The 23,662-nt window shown below is 40.3% G+C and overlaps 1 protein-coding gene and 1 non-coding gene across 4 annotated transcripts in view; both read left to right on the top strand.

Annotated features, from left to right (window-relative positions):
- The first annotated feature begins 4,628 nt into the window (after positions 1 to 4,628).
- The window catches only part of MTUS1 (microtubule associated scaffold protein 1), a 167,632-nt gene continuing 148,598 nt past the window's right edge, over positions 4,629 to 23,662 (top strand). For 2 of the 3 annotated variants that reach the window (XM_064585619.1, XM_064585617.1), the window contains exon 1: positions 4,630 to 4,881. The gene's annotated coding sequence lies outside the window, so the exon portion shown is untranslated. Of the gene's footprint in view, positions 4,882 to 23,662 lie in introns of all 3 variants that reach the window. The other variant, XM_064585618.1, reaches the window with a different exon arrangement.
- LOC123849119 (U6 spliceosomal RNA) lies at positions 23,546 to 23,651 on the top strand. The gene has a single exon (XR_006791957.1). It is a non-coding gene; the product is annotated as a U6 spliceosomal RNA (small nuclear RNA).

Here is a 23,662-nt window from a genome sequence, read left to right as displayed (position 1 = left end):
TTACTATCTTGGGACACAACAATTAAATGTCATGTGGCTATTTGCAATATATATTTTCTCTCAACAGAAATAGGAAAACAGGTCATCAACAGTGTCACAAAATTCCGGCATTCTGGGTCTTTCTCACTTCTGCAGTTCTTCAGCACCTATCAAATTTTTGGCCGACTAGAAAACTTCTGGAATGTTGTTTAAAACAACTGTGTCTCACTCTGAGCCAAGGAATTTGTGGACATGTTAGAATTTTACCATGAGCATATCTGACTTTCAAAAGCATATATGAAAGAACTGCTATATATACAAATGTCTATTTATAGTCAATCCTTGATCCATTGTGCTGTTATAAGTCTTGATTGACATTGGCTTGGTCCCAGATTGGGTAAATATTTTCGAGTTGAATTTTATGATAATACTTTGGTTTTTATTCAAAGCCATTATGAAAAAGAAGCACATCAAGCACGGATGTCTTGATCTGAAACATGAGTGAAAAATTTTCTCTTTGTAATTAATGTTAAGAACAGCTTTGCTTCCCTTCAAGAACTATCAGCCCATTTTGCAAATGGCAATTATGTAACTGGTTGGGACGCTTGGCTACTCAGTGGTTTAATTTGGTTACTCAATGGTATGTTTACTTACCTGTATGTTTTTCCTTGGATTCTAGTATATACGTCTAAATATTTATTTTTTAAAATTTACTGTGCCTGTCTTTTGGAGTTATTCAAACCCCTCATTCAATGCAGTGCTGGTATAAACACATATAAATAAGCAAGAAATTTTTAAAAAGGGATCGAGTTTGGGAATAAAAATGACGCCATGGAATTCTCATGGAATTACTTCCTCACTACTTAAATCAATGTACTGGAGTTTCCCTTTTGGGAATTAAGCCTGGAACTCCTTTTTTCATTTCTATTGAATGCAACTTGGGGAAAATTAGCTGAAAGCTCTACTCCAGGGAGATGTCAATGTTAATAAAATTCTAAGGAATTTGCTAAGTCATCATTTTTTTTTAAGATGTTATTTATTTATTTGAGAGAGAATGAGAAAGAGAGAGAGCATGAGACGGGGGGTGGGGGTGGGGGGGAAGAGTCGGAGGGAGAAGCAGGCTCCCCACTGAGCAGGGAGCCTGATGCAGGGCTTGATCGTGGGACTCCAGGATCATGACCTGAGCTGAAAGCAGTCGTTTAACCAACTGAGCCACCCAGGCGCCCTGTCATCATTTTCACCATAATGACAGCGTGTTAGAATTTTATGTACTGAATACTTTATTTTTTTTTAAATTTTTTTGAATATTTTCTTTTTAGATAAACTAGAGAAGAAATAGTTTGAAAGTATCAGTTAAGTATTTTTGTTTTTTCTCCCCATTTATGTATGAGAAATTTTACAATTTATTGTATCTGTAAGTGAAATTAGTAGGGAGAGAATTTTAGTCATTCTTGATGGCAAAACTTCAAGTAGTGACGCATTTTAAAATATTGGAATGGGTACTATTATTTACACGGTTCAAAATTCAAAAAATACAAAATTATATCTAGTGCAAAATTTCCCTTCCAATCCTGCCCTCCAGCTGTCCAGCTTCCTTCCCAAGATGCAACCAATCTTAGCAGTTTCTGATATGTCTTTTCAGAGATATTTTATGCTTATACAGTCAAATTTATGTATATATATATACACATATATATATTTCCATAGAAGTGTATATAATTCCCCCTTTTAATAGAAAAATGTAGCATACTTAGATAATTGTTTTTCATTTTTTAAAAATTGTGCACATGATGTGTCTTGGAGATCATTTCAGAAGAGTACAAAGAGCTTTCACTTTTTTTTAGGTTTTTAATTACTAGAACATAGAGCAGTGCTTATTAACATTGCCATGTAACACATTCGTTTAAATGAAAATTTTCTTTTAGTTTTTCATTTTTCTTCATTCTTTTCTTTTTTTTTTAAAGATTTTATTTATTTGACACAGAGAGAGAGAGAGCGAGAGAGGGAACACAAGCAGGGGGAGTGGGAGAGGGAGAAGCAGACTTCCCGCTGAGCAGGGAGCCTGAGGACCTTGATCCCAGGACCCCTCCTCCCCCCATCATGACCTGAGCCAAAGGGAGACACTTAACCGACTGAGCCACGGAGCTGCCCCTCTTCATTCTTTTCTTAAGCCTTCATAGGATGTCATTTATGGCTGTTTCATAATTTACCAGTCCTTTATTAATAAACATCTATACTTTTTTCAATCTTTTACCATAAACAACGCTGAAATGGATAAGCTTATACACGTCTACCATTTCTTGTGTGTTGTAAGATGAATTCTTAAGTGTAGACTTACTGGCTCAAAGGACATGTGCATTTATAATCTTGTTAGGTAGAATGAATTGCCCTCAATGGAGCCATTCTGATGTACATGCACATCTGCACTGTGACTGTTTCTCCACTTTGCCAGCACACAGTGGTTATCAAACTTTCTAATCTTTCTGGTTCTGATAAATGAAAAAGTGTTTTCTCAATGTCATTTTAATTTGCATTTTTCTAGTGCAGGAAAAAAACTATGCTTTTTTCTTTTAAGGACAAACCCTAAGTTTTGTGGAGTATTATCTGACCCTTAATACTGTTCTTCGCGTCTGTAGCAGGTTAACATTGGAGTTCAGAGATCAAGAACATGGCAACATGCCCAGGACCAAGATGGAAAGAAAAGTCAGCAGGTCCCATTTCAAGCATATTTGCCTTGATAAAGTCCCTGATGCTGTCCCTAGAAGGTAACTTCTGTTTTTATGTGCATGCAATTAAAAGCTAAGTTTCAGATTCCCAGTGACCACAAAAGTTGCTTCTAATTACTTAGGAGAGGTGTTTTTTGTTTTGTTTTGTTTTGTTTTCCCCTTTGCTTCAATCTATCTCTTAGAAAAATGAAGTAAAACAGGTTCTATATTTATAGATAAAACTAAGCCACACAATAGAACTGTAGGGGGTTGGACCAAATCATCTGGGTCACATGAGGGTTATAAAGATTAAATGATATGTTTAACACTAGGACTATTCTGTTTAGGAAGGAGACATGTTGCTAATTAGCATAATTGCCTCATGACTTGCAGTAACTGTATCAGTGCATTTGTTTTTCTGATTTTTTTTTGTTTTGGTGCTTTTGCATGAGAGAATCATTCAATGGTGTATAGTGCTGCATCTCTTTAAAAATAATCCTATGCCTTTTAAAGTCACAGATATGTTAGTTACATGTCTGTCTTTGCAACAGGTTCTTCAAAAGCAACTTGGCATGCAATACAATAAAAAGACAAGATCATGAGTTAGGCCAGATGGGTTTGCACTAACTCTCACTAGCTGTGTGACCCTGAGTAAGTCCCTTGACCTTTTTTTAGCTTCCATTTTTTCAGCTGAAATATGGAGATAATAATCTGACCTATTTACTCTGGGTCTTGTTGAGGAAATACTGGGACATTGTAATGTGAAAAGGCTTTGCAACTGTAAATGGCAGTACATCTGTTAGTGGATCTAATGTTGCTAGCATAGAAAACTTAGTCAAATACAATATCCTCAGATTAATTCTCTGAAAAAGCCTCTCTTAAAATGCTTTCAGCAAATCCAAACCGGTTAATTATCATTATTATTTTTTTTAAGTTTGGGCCCAGGTTGTCTGACACTTGATGGCTCAATAATCTTACATCTCTCGTAAGTGGAATAGCATCTTCGGAAAAGCGTTGCACTAAAAATATGTCTATAGAAGAAAATATTTTATGAGCCTAATAGACAGCTATGGATGAAATTCGTTCCGTTTAGCAAAGAAGGACTTCATTTGTGTTTAGAGAAGAGTGGGTCGGGCCTCGTTTATCTCCCTGGTGTTGTATTCTTTCCACTTATTCCAAGATAACAGCTGGAGCTCATTTCTTTAACCTTTAATAGGTGTTCGCTAATAAACTTCTTAGTAGTACGAAGATAAAACAGACCAGGAGTCGGACACTCTGAGGAGACAATCAGTGCTGGTTCCTAGCAAACCTCCGCCCTGATCATTCTGCAACCGCCCCACTCCCTACCCCCACTCCTGGCCCGCCCTCGCTGCAATGCCCCACGGCTAGCTGGAAGCCAGAGAGCTCGCAGGGATAACACAGGAGGCGAGAGCCGGAGTAGGCAGAACTCCAGTCGCCCTCGGGCACCTGCGTGGTCTGGGGACGCGCGGGTCAGCCAGGTGCGCTGGCAGCAGCCGCGGGGCGCCGCGTTGCACGTGGCAACAGGTGCAGCGCAGTCCTGGGCTGACGCCCGGGGCCTGGGGCGAGTCTGCATTCAGCCCGGGAGCGTGCAGGGCTTCGGGACCCGGACGCGGGAGCGCCAGAGGAGGGAGCGAACTGGCTAGTCGAACCCGCCAACCTGCCCAGTAGAGCGGAGCGGAACGCGGCGGGAGTCCCCCGGGCCTGTATTCCGAGGTACAGCCCCGCGCGTCTTTCAAGTTTCTCGGGGCGCAGCCCCCCCCCCCTTGAATGCCGCCTGCCCTTTGTCTCCAGCAGCGAGGTGCAGACTGGGGCCGCTTGGAAGGGGTGGCAGCGAGCGAGGTGGGTAGAGGCGGCGGAGCTTTTCTATTTACAAGTTTCCCGAACTCCCCGCCCTTGCTCCACCCCCAGCGGCTGGAGAGGCGGGGAGGCTGGCGCGCCCCAGTCTCGGGGTTCCCGCCTGGCAGCTGCAGCCGCCGCTGGCGTGCGGGGGTGGGGTGAGGGACGAGCCGTGTGTCCCCAGGTGCAGACGTTGCCCGCTGGGCACTGATTGCACCGCGGGTCTCCCGGGTGGGCCTGGAGCGCCTCCCCGGGGATCCGAAGGGCGCCGGGGCTCTCAGTCCCTGTTTCCCCTACTCTACGTCTCTGCTCCCGGGAGGAGGAGAAGGAGGAGCTGCGGGTAAGTGCGGAGTCGAGAAGAGGATTCCGGCTGCCCAGCCTGTCCGCGGTGGAGATCTAGGGCTGGGGCGCGGGGGAGGGGGGGCGGACGGACGGGGACACAACGCGAACGCGACCGTCACGGGGGACGGAACTAGCTTTGAGGGAGGGGCGGTTATTCCAGGGGCTTGGGTGCCAAAGTTGGGGGAGAAGTGGGGAGACAACCCCACAGGAGCGGAGGCTGCGGAGATCGGGTCTCACGGGGGGTCAGCGCAGCTGGTGCGGCAGGGACGGATGCGGGTCGCAGTAGCTGTCACCTTGAAAGTGACCGAAGGGGTTTACAGTAGACGCAGACTGACAGGCGTGTGCTTGCAGCCGGAAGCCGCCCACCGAATACTTGACCTGCCAGGGCCCAGCAGTCCCAGCCTTCTCCCGTTGCGGTTCGCTTGGGCCCATTCTCAGCATAAGCAATCAGGGCTGAAATGTGGCGTTAATGAGGTTGCTGCAATTCCCAAGGCCCTCCCGTCCCGTGTCTTACTACTTCCAGCGGCTTACTTGTGCTTTTCTAGCTCTCTAGAAGAATCCACTCCTAAGTCAAGTCACCTGATTGATTACTACTCTACAGTAATTATGGGACTTACTACCTTAAATTTTTTTCTCCTTTTTCAAGACGTACTCTTTGCAAATAACTAAGTGATTGTTGACTTTGACTCAGCATAATTTATTTTGGAGTAAGAATGGAGAGATTAATTCTTCATTTAGCCTCCATCAAGTTTGACCTACCCTGTTAACTACTATTGACTATTTAGCAGTTTGGGTGCTAAGAAAGGAAATCCAGCGTGTTTTGTTTGTTTGAATAAAATCAAAGTTTTAGGCAAAACTCAGGGAATGACAGGGTTTATGTTTTGCCAGGTGATGGGATTTTAGTCATCAGCACATTAAATCCTTAGCCCTGGGGTGGGGGGTGGTGGAGGGTGCGGTGCAGGTGTTAGGAGTGGAGGCAAGGAGGGAGGGGAATAAAAAGGAAATGAGTTGCTGCTTCCTTAATGACCTCTTTAAGGAGTCTAGATACACCCAGATAGCAGTGTGTGGTTAACCGGAAGAGAAACTGAAGAATTTGGAAATGCAATACAATAGACAGCTTCTTTTTCAGGGATAGTTAGGGCAGGAAATGATGGACAATTTAAATTGAACCAATGATGCCTTATTTGCATAGTGCTTTGCAATGTGTAGGACACTTTTTTTTTCTTCAATACACTATTCCATAAGGAAAGTTATGCAAAGAAATGATTAAAACTATTTATCCTTAAAAACTTAGTGGAATTGAGTTTAAAATAATATTATTTACTTGTGCCAACTTTTTCCTCTTTTAAAAATCGGTCATGGAGAAAATAGTGCTTGCAGAAGATCTGCACCTTTTAATTATGTATTAGTAATACATGGTTACAATTTTGGGTAATTTCATAGGGTTATAAAATTCTAGCTAGATTTCTCTGTATTTGTTATTAGACGGAAGCATTTAGAAGGCATGTCCCATAATAGCCTTCCTCTGTTGGCCTTGTTCCATGTCTGCTTGCTGTATAAAAATGGGTAGATTCAGAAAAAGTATGAATTAAATAATTCTACCACCCAAATATAATCACAGTGTTTTCTTCGTGCTTGTTAATGGATTTATTTTTTTACAGTTACGCAGTTTATACAGATATACTATTGCATACTGTTTTTTTTCCTGTTTGAGGAAAAAGTTTGCAGGTCAGTAAGTTCTCTAAGAGTCTTATTTTAGTGGCTACATAATATTTCACTATAGAGGTAAAAAATTATAAGCTGAACTTTTATTTCCAAGTACTATTAAATATATACTGTTGCAAGAAATATCCCTTATAAAACTTTATCTACACGGCCTATTAGATGGAGTCCTTGAAATACAGTTTTTGGCCCAAAGATCTCTTGATACAGATGGACCATTTGCTTTCCAAAAAATGTTTGGCCAAGTATGATCCCCACCAACACTCTGAGAGTATCTGTTATGGTATTCTTGTTAATGTGGGGAATCATTCCTAAAAGGAAAAATAATCCTTCCAGCTTTAGAGGTAAACAGTGCTTTCTTGATACCTAAGTTTCCAGGTCTTTAATTACAAATCATGAATACCAAAAACAATTTAGTTTCATTTTTATTCCTTTTTTAATGACTGCAGTGCCAATTTTTTTTCTACTGGGATATTAGTATTTTTCTATTAGAACTTTTATGGATTGATAATAAACTTTTACATTTCATATTACAGATTTTTTTCCCCCCATGATGTCTTGGCCTTATAAAGACCCATACCATGAGTTTATAGTGGTTTTGACTTAGAGGTGTTCTATACTTTAATGTAGCCAAGTCTGTTGACTTTCTCAAAAACAAAATTAACACTTCTGGATCATAGCTTAAGAACTGAGTAACAGTGGCAGGCTTTTAAAAGAATCTCCCCTCCCCTCCGCTCCCCTCCCCATCAATTCTGAGTAAGATTCCTTTCAAATCCATTAGAACAACCTCTATATCCTGGAGTAGAGACCATTGTAAACCAGATTGGGTTTGTTGATAAGGAATAGTTCTGCATGGTATATATCATTAGGAACAACAGTCTCCAAAATCAGAGCAAAGTTTTAAATCCCAGGGAATAAAAATGTTTCAGATCTGTTCTATGATTATGTAAATGTGATTAGGCTCACTATACATTTATTTTTTATTTGTAGTAGTGTCTTGCCAGATTGTACAATCATTATTACAGCTCATACTGAATTGTTCTTTTCTTGATGTCTAGACAGATGTATATGTAGTTTAAAATTTTTCCCAAATTTCCAACACTGTTTACAGATGAAACTATTTGAAGAGGTGGTGGGGGTGGGTAGCCGCCTGATTTCCCAAACTTGAGTTATCTATCCATACTGTGGAAGTTTAAATATACCCTGAGGACTTTTAAAGGCTTTGCTGAGCGAGTTCTCCATCACTTAGGGCCCACAAATAAGGCACCAGACCATATATAAGCCCCGAGGATAAGGTTGGTGTGTGCTGCATGTGTTTTAGGGTAAAAACGAGCCCAAACTTTCTCTGGAGGCAGGTGAGTGTACCAGGAGGTGACCTGCCCCACTTGCCTGGTAGGGACCCGGACAGTGGTGGCTGGGGCCTTTGGAGAGGTGAGGAGTGACAGGATGTGTGTGCTGCAGGAAAAGGATTAGGTTCTATGGGGTGTGACCAACAGCCTGAAATTTTTTTTTTAGAAAAGCCTGCTTTAACCAGGGTTTCTCATACTTGACTTTGAGAAATTGGTTATAACCAGTAACTGAGTTTGACTGGCAACTACTTCTTCTAAAGATGTATTTTTCTAAATCAAGTTCATACAAGATTGTTCTGATGATAATTTTCTTTTTTAAAAGGACTGCAATATTATTTGAAATCAGAAGTTATTACTCTCTGTGGGCATTTATCCATGATATTAATGCATGACTTTTTCTTATTCACTTGGCTCAAGATGAAAAAGACTTTTCCATTTTGGGGATGACAGATTTGGGAGCTAATCTTTACTATGTAGATAAATACAATAAAACTTCATTTTCATACACTATAAAGTATTGCAATTTGTGATTGCTCTGATGTATAATGTTTACACAATCAAGGAAGAGTGTTTGCTCAACAAAGAGAATAATAAACAAGGCTGAATATAGAGGTGTTAGGTAAATAGCTTTCAAGCACTTCGGAATTCCATTTTTGCATATACATCTTTGATTCCAAAACAATTTTAGGTATTCATTAAAGCTGGTAGGTTTTCCTTAGTCTGCAGTGTAAGCCCAATATTAAAGAGAAAATATTTAAAGATAAACTATTTACATTTGCTAAGGCTTATGTCTAAGCTTATGAATGTTCTGTGTATATATTACTTGCATGAGTAAAAGTAGAAAGCACACATCCTACCATTCTCACATAGAAATTTTATTTCATTTTGAAGTTGTAAAACTAAATAGGTTTAAAGTCACTTAGTTTCTTTTGAGGAGACATGTTTACTTTTTAGTAGGGTTGACTCCATTCATTTTGAGCAGTGAAAGAAGATCATGTGCAGGTCGTAAGCTTCTCAAACTAGCTCAAAGGGCAAAGCGGTTGCTGGGAAATTACTTTCAGGTAGTGTTAATTTTGCCTGAAATTGTACTGATTTCGTTTTTCAGTAAGAGTTGTGCTAAGTGGGAGGGCAGGTCTGGCCAGCTTCCCACTGCGTGGACACAGAAAAAGCTCAGATTGGGAAGAAAACAGACTGCGAAGACCTCAGGCTTAGGGGTAAGATGCCATGGAGAGGGGTTTAAAGCCATCAAATTCCTTATTTTCACTCTTTTAAATTCTTGTAAATATTTGTACCTTGTCAATTTATATTTACACTCAATGCAAAGAAAATGAAGTTGGCACTGATGTTCGTGGGCCGATCAACCATGATTGAGCTGACCTTCCACGATTAACTAAAACATTTCAGGACATTTGTGTTCTAAATTGGCATTGAGAAAGCAATTCTTGAGAAGAGTGGGAAGGAGATGTGTAAAAGTATAGTCTTGTTTAAACAGGTGTTTGAATACAAGTAGAGCTTACATAATGTCTGTGGCTGTGTTCGTTGGAACAAAATTTGAAGCCTATATAGAGCTTTATGCAATGCAGCTTTATAAAGGAACAAAGATAGAAGCTTATACAAGCCATATAGGAGCTGACGTTGAAACATAGACTCAGGGGTGCCTGGGTAGTTCAGTCGGTTAAGCCTCTGACTTTGGCTTAGGTCATGATCCCAGGAGCCTGGAATCGACTCCCATGTTGCGCTCCTTGCTCCCTCTGCCTGCATGTGTGACATCTTTGGTCATCTAAAGACTCTTCGTCCTTAATCAGGGATCACGATGACTCTCAGAATTGTCGCGAAGCAGGATGCTTAGCACTGCAGTCTAATTTCACTTATTTGCTCCGGATAATGTTTTTAGCGACCTCTTCCAACGGGTTTTTGTTAAAACTTGTAAGCGTCTTGAGGATAGGGTCTAAACCTTATGTTGGGTACATTTGCACTTTTATAATTATTTGTACCAGATGGAGCCTGGAATAAATCATCCAGAGCACTAATGGCATGAGAGTTTGAAATTCTTTCCTCCGTCAGTCACAGCTACTAGAAGGTCTTTTAAGCCAGAGACGATAATTTACTGACTGCTTTTCTAGACTCTCCTCTCTGTCCTGGCCCTCACACTTCCCCACACCCCCTGTGGTAGCCTCAGCCAGCAGACAGAGGCCACTCCACCGGTGGCCCTGTGTACCTTCCGAAAGCTGGTGCTGTTAGGCGGTAGGGTAACCTGGAATTGGAAGGTGTGAAGTTTGGTCCTCCCGAGTTAGAATTTTCTTTTATTACTAAGTGCCATTCTCAGAACATCTGGCAAACCCACGTGCAAGTACTTGTACGGAATTAATTCCACTTGTGCTAATTTATTACAGTCTCCATTTTGTGCAGATGGTCACAAGTCGACAATTTCTCTTAGAGACGTGGGCTGTTTCTCATTTAGAGAAATACGTATTTACGTTTTAAAAAGTAATTCAGATGAATTTTCAGTCTGGGGTGGTTGTTTCTCTCATTGCGTTTAATGAGGTTGTTGCAGAGTAGTTTTGCATTTCTTTTGAATTTGATTCTGTATTCTTAAGAGCTGACTTTTTATTTAAGGCTTAGAAACTCCTGGTAGTGCTTTATGGGGAGATATTACCAATGGCAACTATGCAAAGGAATTTACTAGTACATTGTACTTCCAGTATAAGGGGAGTGTGTCTATCAATAAAATGGAAATGGAGATAGGAAAAATCCTGCATTTCTCTTTTCATGAAAAACTTTAAATGATTTTATATTGCAGGTGTCACTGTTAGGTTACAAAATGGTTCTATATACCTTGTTATGCCGAACACTTGAAATTTGAAACCTTATAGGTACATCAAATGAAAATTATTTTCTACTTAAATGGTGTAAGTACAAGCCTCCAGGGGAGGGTAATGCTTTTTTTCTTTCTCTCCTTTCTCTTGTTTTATTAAGATTGGAATAATAAAAGAGGTATTTCAACATTTAGCTAGATTGTGCTCACCCTGATGTCCAGTTTGAAACCTTGGAGACATACTTTGTTAATAGAAATGGAAAAAATGTTACTGGGATCCAGTACGTTTGGTACCAGAATATAATAGAGAGTGCACAGACTTTAAAATAGGACCACGCTGGGCTCACGTCTGAGATCTTCTGTGTTAGCCACATGGATTCAGTAAGTAACTTTCTTCCTTTTGCACCCCTGTCCCCTCATCAAGACGGTGGGGATGATACCTGTTGCTTGGGGTTATTATGCCACAACGCCAAATATAGGACCTCTTTTCTGATTCATGGCTAGGAAGTTTAATTTAATTTCCTTAACTGAATTTTGAGAGGGTGGTTGCTCGGGCCTACTGGTGCTCTCTGCTGGGAATTAAATTCCAGGCACAGGAGCCTGATCATTTTTCTTCTTAAAAAGAATTGGTTCATACCAGTAATAGTTGAGAGTATTTATTCTTGGACTTCAGCTTTGTTACCTTTTGGTTTTCTGTAGAGTTCAAGTTTAGGGAGCTGCTGATATGCACGCGCGCGCACGCGTGTGTGTGTGTGTGTGTGTGTGTGTGTGTGTGAAAATAGAGATGAAAAATCCAGAATTGGGGCGCCTGGGTGGCTCAGTCGTTAAGCGTCTGCCTTCGGCTCAGGTCCTGATCCCAGGGTCCTGGGATTGAGCCCCGCATCCGGCTCCCTGCTCAGTGGGAAGCCTGCTTCTCCCTCTCCCACTCCCCCTGCTTGTGTTCCCTCTCTCGCTGTGTCTCTCTCTGTCAAATAAAATCTTAAAAAAAAAAAAAAATCCAGAATTGCCTCAGTGTATCTGTGCACATGCACGCACGCACACACACATGCATATGATTAAAATTACAGTGAAATAATAACTGTGTTTTTGGATAGTACCTTGTAAATAGGACATTAGGGACCTTTCTGTTCAGTTAGCACACCAACCTGTGAAGTAGAGGTCTATCTTATACATGAGGAAGTTGACTGGAACTATGTGGATAAATGTTTTGTATTATGATGAGTGAGTCCTAGAGCCAGGACTAGGATCCAGTTCTTCTCTCCTGGTCTATACCACACTCCTGGTAGGATACTGATACTTGGCTAGTTTTCATGCCATAAAGCGTAATCACTGTTGTGAGGATTTTCTTCATATTGGTGCTGAAGTGGGGTCAAAAGCATCACTGGTTTGGATATGTAACATTTCAAATGACGTTGCTTGGAATCATGACATGTTTTTCCATCTTATAACTGCAGACTATAAAACAGTGTTAAATCCTGTAAGCCACTAAGATGAATAGCACAAATGGAAAATTGATAGTTACATTTCTGTGACATTTTACGGTTTTTACACTGCTTCAAAGAGAACCAAATGAATTTTAACAGTCCTCTGAATCATTTGATTGTACAATAATATATTGTAAAATGTACCCATTTTACAGATAGCAGCCCAGGGTCATGTATGTTGAGCAGGGACTGATACTTGTTTTTCTGAAGCACTTTTTTCTATAGAAATATTGAATCCTATTTCCTTATTTTAAGCTACATGGAGGCAGGTAATTCTTTGGCAGATGGAGTTAATCCCAGGTAGAAATTTAACTAGGAGGTGAGGCCTGGTGTCCGTCAGAACAGGGAAGAGAAGGTCCCATAAAACCACAGTTACACCCTGAGTATCAGTCATGGTTTCTAGCCCTAAAGGTCAATGGTTCTGTGTTACCAAAATGACTTCTAAGGAATGTATGATGTTAGGACTTGACAAGGAGGCCATTTTAGGGAGGTTGGCTCTTTCTTCCTTTGGGCTGCCCCTACGAGTTAGATCTGTACATACACTGACCTTCTGTGAAAGAACTCTTACTTGCCAGGGGAAAGCCTAACACAGGTAATCATTTTCCAAGTAAAAGGTACAGGAAGTTGATGTTTAATAAAGGTTGGGAGATATGGTGTGAGGTGCCAACTTGCGTAACCACACACACATACTGACATTTTTCAACTGGTCTTGGCAGGATTCAGATGGAAAATTATTTCCTTTTTGCCAAGTGGACTTTGAGGAGATCCGGCAACTGTCTGAGTGATTCTAAACAAGGAGCTGCTCATGGGTATTTAATACCTTGAGGGAGAAAAGTCATTTTAGCTTAAATCTGTGTCCTGTGTAGCCAGTCTACCCCATTTCTCTCCAACAACCTGTGCTACCTTTTGGGTAATTCCTTTACCTAGCTGTGTACAATTTAGAAACAAAAGAATGCAGAGTCTTCACATCAAGTTATTTCTTCAGGCAAACTGTAGAGTCCCTGACAGTGTTCTTGACAAGCATTGTGTGTGACTGGTGGTATGGTTTTAGTTGCTTACTTTTATTGGGGCAGCCCTTTCTGTATGGCCTCAGGGGTACGTGGAACTTAATCTTGCTGTTCTTGACTTCTACTTCTTACCGATTCTCATGAAAAAGCTGAATTTATGATGGAATTCTTATCGGCAAGATGATGTAATCTTGACAAGAACAAGAATGTAATTTTGTTCACCTCTCTATTAGGAGTACTTAGAATAGTGCTTTTATTAAGGTGCTTAAAAAGGTGTTGAAGGAATGCTGACCTAGACTAAGAGCTAATATTTTAGATTCTCAGAGGTCTCTTGGTTTGAGACTTTAGGTACCTGGTTTGTGGTCCTAAACTGCTTTTCAAAGTGATTGTTTAGGTCTGGGCCTATAGTGCCCTTCCAGGGTCATAGACAGAGACCTACTCCTCTAGGAGGGTCTAGGTGAATATATGCAGGAGCTAACAGTGAAACGTAAAACTGTGTAAGTCAGCTTTGATGTCCACAAGATCAGACCAAACTGGTAGTTGGTGTAGTAACCATGCAAGATTTTCCCTAGGGTAGGAAGGATTAGTTGGAAAGTAGATTCTAGAATAAGAACCAGGAAAAACATCTTTAGTTCCAAAATGAGTTAATAGAGGTGTTTGGGAATATACAAACTGTTTACTGGCCACATGATAGGTGAAAAATAAATTTAAGATTTTATTTATTTATTTGACAGAGCACAAGCAGGGGGAGCAGCAGGCAGAGGGAGAGGGAGAAGCAGGCTCCCTGCTGAGCAGGGAGCCCAATGCGGGGCTCAGTCCCAGGACTCTGGGATCATGACCCAAGCTGAAGACAGACATTTAACTGACTGAGCCACCCAGGTGCCACCCAGATTTTTTAACTGATATAAAATTAAGTACCATGCAGTGCACCTAGGTTAGGTGTACAAATATGAGTCTTGACAAATAATTTCCATCTGTGCAACCGTCACACCAGTCGAGCTCTAGAACATGTCCATCCCCCCAAAAAGTTGCCTTGACTGAATGAACAAGTTGCTAAGTTCTGGTCCTAAAGTGAGGGTAATAATAAAGATTGTTTCACAAGGTTGTTGACAGTATAACAGTAGCAACTAACAATGGTGGGTATTAGAAAGTTTCCAAAAATTTCATTTAACCTTAAAACAACCCGAAGAAATGGATTGTTTACTGTTGCATCCATTTTTACAGAGGAGGGAAATGAGGCCAAGATAACTTTTGGCTTGTTCCAAGCAAGGTAGGTAGCCCAGTAGCTGAGGCAGTTCTGCAGAGCTGGGTCTGTGGTGAGCAAATGTTGGTTGACCTTATTAGCTATGGGAAGGAAGGGGGAAAGAGACCAAGGGTACACATTTGAACTGGGTTTTAATGTCCATTGTTACTTATGAACTATGTTTCTTGGGCAAGATCCTCAACTTCTGGGAAGATCTATAAAAGAGGAAGAGGCATAGGAAGTCATCATGGGACTGGTCTGTGCTATGGGGCTGTCACCTGGGAGACAACTATGAGAACACTTTGGGGACTTGGAAGTGCTGTGTGCTGACATCCTTATCTCTGTCCATGGAAGAGATAGCTGCGTGCTCCCTGCTCCTGGCCTCACACACTTGGGAGACTGGGCAGACAAAGAGGGATTGACGGTGTGTCAGAGAGACAGTCCCCATGTGACAGTCTTGATGGGTCGAACACAGTGTTTACACAACATTTTCTCTCACAGGTCGCTTTGACATTCAAAGCCTTAGATAGTTTTCCAGCTATTATGTCAGCCGACCTCCATAATATTTTAAGTATCCTTTCTCCTGTTGTCCTTCCAGATTTTTGGAGGGGAAATGTTACTAGTTGATAGAATCTGAAAGGCTCAGAAACACTCACCTGCCTGTTCCTCAACCTCAGTCCAAGCTTCCTCTTCTTCAGGGAGCTACACTCCCATCATTCTCTCCATGTCGACACCAGTGGAGTCCATCCTCTGGGTTCCCTTAGGCTGGTTCCACCTCTACTTTTGCAGTTTTTGTAATTACTGACTTGTACTTTCTTAACTATTGGCTCTTTGAAGGCTCCTTAAACACGGATTGTCTTCATTGTGTCCCTAGGAGAGCAGCTGGCATGTGGTAGGCAAGTAATCAGAGTTTGTTGAATGAATGGAAGTTCTTGTAGTAAAAGGTCACTTCAAAGCAGGGATACAGAAACGGGCAGGATGGTGCATGAAGTATGCGACCCCCCACTTTCCTTCTCTGGGACTGCTCTAGTACTGTTGTAAGGGATTCCTTCTCTTGTAGCTAATTGGAGGTTCTGAATATTAAAAAAAAAAAAAAAAAATCTCCTGCTTGAAAGGCTTTATTATTAAGGGAATAGTTGTAAGAAAATTGGTAAGATTTGCAGCGCTAACTATAACATCTTGCATTTATATAATGGTGGGAATAGAATTTTTCTAAACTGTAAACGTGAATTAAGTTAAATCACACAGATATTTTAGGTGTACAAATTAGAAAGTCATTATCCCAAAGGAGAGCTGTTAATTTAATGTCTGATTAAAATACTTTATACAGGGATCAGAATCATTTAGAGAAAGGCATGAGTAGATCCTGAAATTCTTAACTTAAAAAAAATTGGGCTGTTGAACTCCACAAATATTATTTGGGTGAACATGGGTAAAACCTTTCCCTCCCACTTCTAAGTTCGAATCCTCTTGTATCCATTTCTGCCTTTAAACTCTGGGCCAGTCGGTCATGCCATCAGGGCCCACCTATCTGTGCAAATGGGAGCAGTGGTTCTGGCTTTGGTCAGTTGGAGATTTCTTGGCCATAACTGAGCCACAGATTGCCATTAAGGATGGGATTCTATTACTGAATTATTCCTTTTGAACATTTATTGCTGAGGGTGGTTACTTGTAAGTATCTCCTTTGATTGACTTTGTGCTATTGATATTAAAGGCTGTTGCAGTCAGGCTGTGATATAATTGGTAGCCAGACTTGGACCCTTTTTGGGAAGCTAAAGACTTTGCACTGAACATATTAGCCTTAGATATATAAAGCCAAACAAAGCCCAATTTGTGAATTTCCTAATTTTTCTATAGCACAACAATTTGCATATTCAGTGTCTTTAAAAAAAATACCATCTATTCCTCCAAGTCTATTGAGGACAGATTCTAAGATCCCATAGGCTCCCTCTTCCTATACTCCCTTCTGAGAAATACAAAAAAAAGTAGCTAATTTTGGAACAGTGAGATTTTTGTTCTGCTTGTGAGGGTAAGGGAGGGGACTTGGCTGGGTTTCTTGCTTCCTGAGGTCTGTGCTCTATTTCTTGTTCTCTTGGCATATTCCCACATTCAGCCATCCTAGACCTCCAGAGTGCTTGGAGAGGAGACATCTGACAGAGGTGTCCTCACCTTCAGGGCCAGAGACTCCCAATAACAGAAGTCACAGCCAGAACCAGTGAGTGAATCTTTACTCCTTGGTTCCCCCTCTGAATCAAGCTTGTCTTCTCAAATACTGGAGCCAGTGTGTTGTCCTTAACATTTTCATGAGGTCTTCATTTGATGTTATCAGGAGAAATCTGGGGAACAAACCTTTTTGAGGCTGTCGACCTATGGGTTCAGAAAAGATGGACAGTTCTTTACAAAATCCAAGTTGGGGGATGAATGAAAGCGATTAATTTTGATGTGACACGATGTCCTTGGAGGAAAGATACAAAATGAAATATATGAATGTATTTTTTCTCCATTTTTTTGGATGTGCTCTCCCTTGAAATTTCAGTTGCCAAATATTCAAACCTAGTTTGAGGTTCTTATGTTTCATTTTAGTAGTGAGCTGGAAAAACCAACCGAACACTTAACTTGAAATTTGTCTTACTATAGTTATCTTTAATAGAGGTGAAGCAGTGATAGTGTAGAGTTCTAACATCAGGTATCTTTAGTATTTTTTTTTTTTTTTAAAGATTTTATTTATTTGAGAGAGAGCGACTGAGAGAGAGAGAGCATGAGAGGGGGGAGGGTCGGGAGGGTCAGAGGGAGAAGCAGACTCCCCGCCGAGCAGGGAGCCCGATGTGGGACTCGATCCAGGGACTCCAGGATCATGACCTGAGCCGAAGGCAGTCGCTTAACCAACTGAGCCACCCAGGCGCCCTATATTTAGTATTTCTGGTGGGCCTGTACCAATTATAGATGTTGTAGTATGTGGTTATATTTATAAATAGCACAAGGAGATACTTTTATTATGTCATCTTGGTATATTCTTTTGAAAGGTGACTAACATTTTCTTTGAATATTTTTATCAATACCTACCTCTTTCCAAGGTTAACAAATCCAAAATCTCAGTGTTGTTACTGGACATGACATTTAAGGGAAAAAAAAAAAACAAAAAACACTGAATAGCTTTAAATTTTCTAGCATGTGGGTTAAAACTCTCAAAGTAGGAAATCTCAGCTTTGTTTTTTTTGTTTTTGTTTTTTCCCCCTGATGAAATTACGGGTACTATGGATTGCATGTATGGATTGGGAGCCCAGCCTTGGTTGGGTCAAGTGAGGGCAGTGGGTGGGTTGGGCTATAAGGGTCATGACCCTGCTATGCGTGGGAGGGCATTCTCCTTTGTAGCCCTTGGGAGATTGTTGCAGTGGAGTGTTGTTAATCCCACTGGGACTTGCCTGGCTTCTGAAGGGTTTCTCACTGCCTCATGATTACCTAGGGCCAAGTTAGGAATCAGAGAGGGGCCGCTGACCTAAAAATAGTCACAGTTTGGGAGGAGGGCTTGAATGGCAGGGCACCACCGCTCGCTCCCTTCTCACTGCCAGAAGATGGTGCCATAAGGAGACGGTCAAATGGGGAGTGTGTGCGTCCGAAGACAGGTGTGAAAAGTGTAGAGGAGAGTGAATAAAACTTTCTTCCTGGCTTCTAGAGGGGGAGATAAACATTTTAGAGATTGACTTTCAGAAACCCTTAGAGACAGTAAAAGCAAATATGGGAAGTGATTCTTTTTATGAGGTTGGGCTTAGTGGGGTATATTTCTAGATGTTTGTAAGAAAACATTTTGTATTTAATGTCGGTCACAGATTGTTGAGGAATGGAAACTGTGATATGCCTTGTTTCCCACAGTGCCTGAGAACAAAGTGAAGCATCGTTTGAAAACTTGAAGGTGACAGGTCATTTCAACAAAGACAATTTTTTAAATTCAAGTGTAGTTGACATACATTATTAGGCTAGTTTCAGAGGTACAACACTGATTCAACATTTATATATTATGAAGCAACCACAGTAAATCTAGGTAACATCTGTCACTATACAAAGTGTTGCAATATTAACTATATTCCTTATGGTGTACATTGCATTCTGTGTCTTCTTTTATAACTGAAAGTTTGTACCTTTTAACCCCTCTCCCCCATTTTACCCCTCTCCCTACTTCGCTCCCCTCTAGCAACTATCAGTTTGTTCTCTGTATTTATGATTGTTTCAGTTCAGCTTTGTTTTTGATTTTTAAATAACACATATATGTGAAATCATTATATTGTCTTAGTCTGGCTTATTTCACTTCGTATAATACACTCTAGTAAAAGGCAAAAGATTTATGTGATCTGAAGAGAAACCAGAGTATCTCGAGGTCCATCTATATTGTCACAAATGGCAAGATTTCAGCCTTTTTATGGCTAAGTAATATTCCATTGTATATACCCAACATCCTCTTTATCCATTCATCTAATAATAGACACTTGGATTGCTTCCATATCTTGGCTATTGTAAGTATGCTGCAATAAACATAGGGTGCATATATCTTTTCAAATTGGTGTTTCTTTCTTGGGCTAAATACCCAGAAGTGGAATTGTCGACTGTATGGTAGTTCTCGTTTTAATTTCTTCCTTACTAACACTTGTTATATCTTCTTGATTCTAGCTATTTGAACAGATATAAGGTGATATCTTGTGGTTTTGATTTGCATTTCCCTAATGATTACTGATGTTGAGCATCTTTTCATGTGTCTGTTGGCCGTCTGTATGTTTTCTTTGGAAAAATGCCTATTTAGGTCCTCTGCCCATTTTTAAAATTAGATTGTTTGCTCTTTACGTACTGACTTGTAGGAGTGCTTTATATATATTGGGTATTAATCCCTTATTGGCTATATCATTGCATATATCTTCTGCCATTCAATAGGTTGCCCTTTCATTTCATTGATGGTTTCTTTTGCTGTGTAAAAGCTTTAACTTGATGTGGTCCCACTTAATTTTGCTTCTGTTGCCCTTGTCTGAGGGGACAGATCCAAAAAAAAAAAAAAAAATTGCTAAGGCTGATGTCAAAGAGCTTATTTCCTATGTTTTCTTCTAGGATTTTTATGGTTTCAGGTCTTATGTTTAGGTCTTTAATCTGTTTTGAGTTTATTTTTATGTATGGTGTAAGAAAGTGGTCCAGTTTCATTCTTTCAGGTGTCCAGTTTTCCCAGCACCATTTTGAAGACTTTTTCCCCTTGTATGTTCTTTCCTTTTTTGTCACAGATTAATTAACCGCATTTATTTCTGGGCTTTCTATTCTGTTCCGTGTGTGTGTGTGTGTGTGTGTGTGTACACCATACTCTTTTGATTACTATAGCTTTGTAGTATAGTTTGAAATCTGGGCACATTATGCCTTTAGCTTTGCAAGATTGCTTTGGCTATTTGGGTTCTTTTGTAGTTTGACAAAAATTTTAGGATTATTCTAGTTCTGGGAAAAGATGCTATTGGTATTTTGATAGGGATTGCATTGAATCTGTAGATTGCTTTGGGTTGTATGGACATTTTTAACAACATTAATTCTTCCAAGCATGAGCATGGCATATCTTACCATTTATTTGTGTCAACTTCAATTTCTTTTATCAGTATCTTATTTCAGAGTACAGGTCTTTTACCTACTTGATTAAATTTACTGTGGACCTATGCATTTTAAACTGAAGTTTCTGGAAAGATTATTTAACATACTAACAACACTTCGGATACATCTGGTACACATTTTATGTTGAAGTCATATTGGTTAGAAGAAATTGCTGTCTGAAAGTGATAGACAGTCTTCCATTTGGTAGCTGTTTTCTGACTGGGTATGATTGATTCAAAACTTAGTATTTATTTTCCAGTCTCCTTTTCTCTTTAAGGTGAAACCAGATTACTTCAGATATTTAAAATATCTGTGGTCAAAAGACCAAGAGCTTTGTTTTCCCTCCCAGCCTCCAGGGTGACTGAGGAGGTCTGATGAGATAAGAGGTGGAGAGTATTTTGTTTGAACTCATTGATTTAGGGATGGGTGCTTATTGATTTTTTTTTTTTTTGAAAGGATTCTTTCACTGCATCTGAGCGTTGATTACTAAGTTTAAGTAATATTCTCTGATTTAGGGGTAGCAGGAGGAGTCACTTGACTTTGAAGATATTTCTTGTTACCTTCAGTGCAAAGGCTAATGTGTTGCTAATTGTTGTTCTATGTGAGTTTTTGTGTCCTGAGGGCCCACAGAGGACTTTTGAGAGGGGATTTGCAATGAGCTGAGTTACAATGTGGAGAACTCCTTCTGATTGCTTTGTGGAGAATGTATTGTAAGGAGGCAAGAGGCTAATGATTTACTCAGTCCTTCAGGGGAGAGAGATGAGTATCTTGGACCTGGAGTAATAGTGAAGGTGAGAAATAGTTGCATTTGGAATACATTTTGAAGGCGGTGCCTATTTTAATTGCTAATGAGGTGATAGGGAAGGAGGGGAACAAGGCTGACTGCTAGGTTTTTGGTGTGATGATCAGCTTGGGCGCCTAGAGGCATCTTTTATTGAGAATAAGGAACACTGGGACAAGAAAGAATTTGTGAGTCAAGAAGTCTGGAGTTCTTTTAGAGGCAGGAAGTTTGAGATGCCTGTTAGGTATACAGGGGCAAATGTTGAATTAACAGTTGGGTCATCAAATCTGGAGCTTTAGGGAAAGATCCAGGCAGTGAGATGCTTGTGGGGCTTGCCATGAAACAGAATGTATTTAAAACAAGATGATGAGTGTAAGAAGAGAGGAGCTAAGGGGCAGGAGCTGTGAATTACTCCCAACATTAGGAGGTTGGTCAGAGAAGCCAGCAGAGGAATTTGCCAAGGAGCAGCCCGTGAGTTGAGGAGGATTAAAGCTAGGGGAGTGCCTCTGAAGCCAAGTGAAGATGGTGTGTTGGGGCTCGAACCCTATAGTGTAAAGAGTTTTGTTTACCAGAGGACACTTTTGTTCACTTTTTGGTAAGTAAATGTGTTTAGTGATCATTTAGAATCTTGATAAGCTTGAGGAAACCATGGTAAATTCAGCCAAAATTAAAAACAAGCACAATACATCTCTTGAAAACACCACAACATGACATTTAATTATCCGTAGGCAGTCTCATTGCAGGGAACTGGACACATTCTGTTAATCACTTTTGAAATATCAGCAATGGATGGAGGAACCATAATACTCTTTGAGGGCCCCCCAAATCCACAACATTTTTTTTTTGTATCTGGCCACTGCCCATAGTGCTGTTTTGAGAGCCTCATTTGCTCACGTAGGAAGCCCCATTCTACATCATATCAAAATATTAAAATATAACCACACTTCCTGCATTTAAACAGTTGAGTTGCTATTGAGTTGTTAACTGTTGATATACTAGTACATCTAAAATCTTTCCATGCTTTTTCTCTTCTCTGCTCCTTATTCCTCAGGTCTCCGCTAAACACGTGACTTGCTCAGAGACCTTCACCCTATAATAGCAACAGGAATGCCTGTGATTTTCTTCATTGACTACAATTTCTGTTTGTATAGTTGTTTGTTTTGTTCACTGTGTAGTAGCGCTTAGCAGAGTGTTGGGCATATGTGGGCACCTAATAAATCTGAATGAATGTCACCCAGTATTAGAAAACAGGTGCCTCAGTAGCTTTGGTTTGGTTTTCAAGCTCAGTGGCTTTATTTTTAAGTCAGATTGGCTGAGGTATCCTTTACTTACCGCAAAAATTGCCTTTTTAGGTGGGCAGTTCATTGAACTTTGGCAAATATATCGTCAGCCACCATCAAAAAATAGAAATTTCTATCATGCGGTTTCTTTGTGTCCCTTTCAGCCTTTCTCCCCTGACTCCCAGGCAAATGCTGATCTCAGTCTTTCTTCATGGTTTTGCCCTTCCAGATACTATGTAAAGAGCACTACCTGCCTTTTCTGTCTGGCATCTTTCACTTAGAGAAGTATCTCAAACACACAAGCTGTTGTTTGTATCAACGGTCTACCTTTTTCTTGCCAAGTGGTATTTCATTGTATGGATGTCCTTCAGTTTTTCTTATTCAACCACTGGTGATGGACATTTATGTTGTTTCTAGTTTTTGGCGATTTATTAGCTTTTCCTTCCTGGTCTTAATTAGTAGACAGGAAATTAAAACAGCAATAGTGACCCACAGCCACAAACCCCTATTCATGTCTACTGTTTTCATTTTCCCATGTTTTTTTCTATGTGTTTTGCATGGTAATACTACTAAAACACATTTTGCCTAGTTTTATAAACTGCATATTTTTGAAATGGTTGCATTTCATTGAGTCACTCTAATTTTCTAATCCTTGGTGACATTCAGATTGTTTCTAAGTCATCACAGTTGTAGAAAATGTGCTAACCATCATCTAAAGTGTTCCTATGATAAATTCTTGGCAACAGCTTAAGACTCTTAATTTGAAAGTAATAGAAATCAATTCAAGCTAACTGGGGCAAAAAATGGATAGGTGTTAAAAGGGTATGGAATATTTCTCAGAAGTTAACGTCAAGGACATTGTTAAGAACCAAGTCAGGTCGGTCATTCTTCTTCGTTGTTATTTCTGCTTCTCTTGGGGCTTTGGTAGCATTCTCTTTGCAGAGACTTGTTTCATCTGCTCCAGGGTGCATGGCAGGAGGAGGCTAACTCCACAGTGCTGGGATTTATGTTTTCCAGTCCCGGGACTTCCACAGACACACTCTGCCTGACTAGCTATTTCAAATCCAGTGGTGGGGGAGAGACCATCTGACCACATTGGAGGTAGTCGTCCACACCAGGACAGTTCACTGTTGTTCATACAGTGGAGCCCAACTCAGTAAAAAGGAGATGTTCTCAGAGAAAGAGGGTTGTTGTAAACTAATCCCACACTCAGAGGTTACCATTTAAAGTAAGATTACACAAAATCCATTTTATGACTATTCAAGTTGCTTTTCAAAAGGGTAATTACAGTATGGTCTTAGGAGAGAGTTGGGAGTATTACATGTATCTATTTTTTTATATTTGTATTTACATATTAAAAATCATTTAGGTACCTGTTTCCACAGCTCATATACTAAGATTAGAATAATACAGAGAAGGATTAGCATGGCCCCTTCCCAAGGATGACCCGCAACTTCATGAAGCATTTTGTATTTTTACAAGCTAAGT

The sequence above is a fragment of the Mirounga angustirostris genome, unplaced genomic scaffold (assembly GCF_029215605.1).
Source record: "Mirounga angustirostris isolate CCGP_5_RB_7025 unplaced genomic scaffold, mMirAng1.0.hap1 SCAF_2, whole genome shotgun sequence".
Lineage (NCBI taxonomy): Eukaryota > Metazoa > Chordata > Mammalia > Carnivora > Phocidae > Mirounga > Mirounga angustirostris.
The sequence above is the reverse complement of the archived record's forward strand: the minus strand, read 5'-3'. Positions and strand labels throughout refer to the sequence as shown.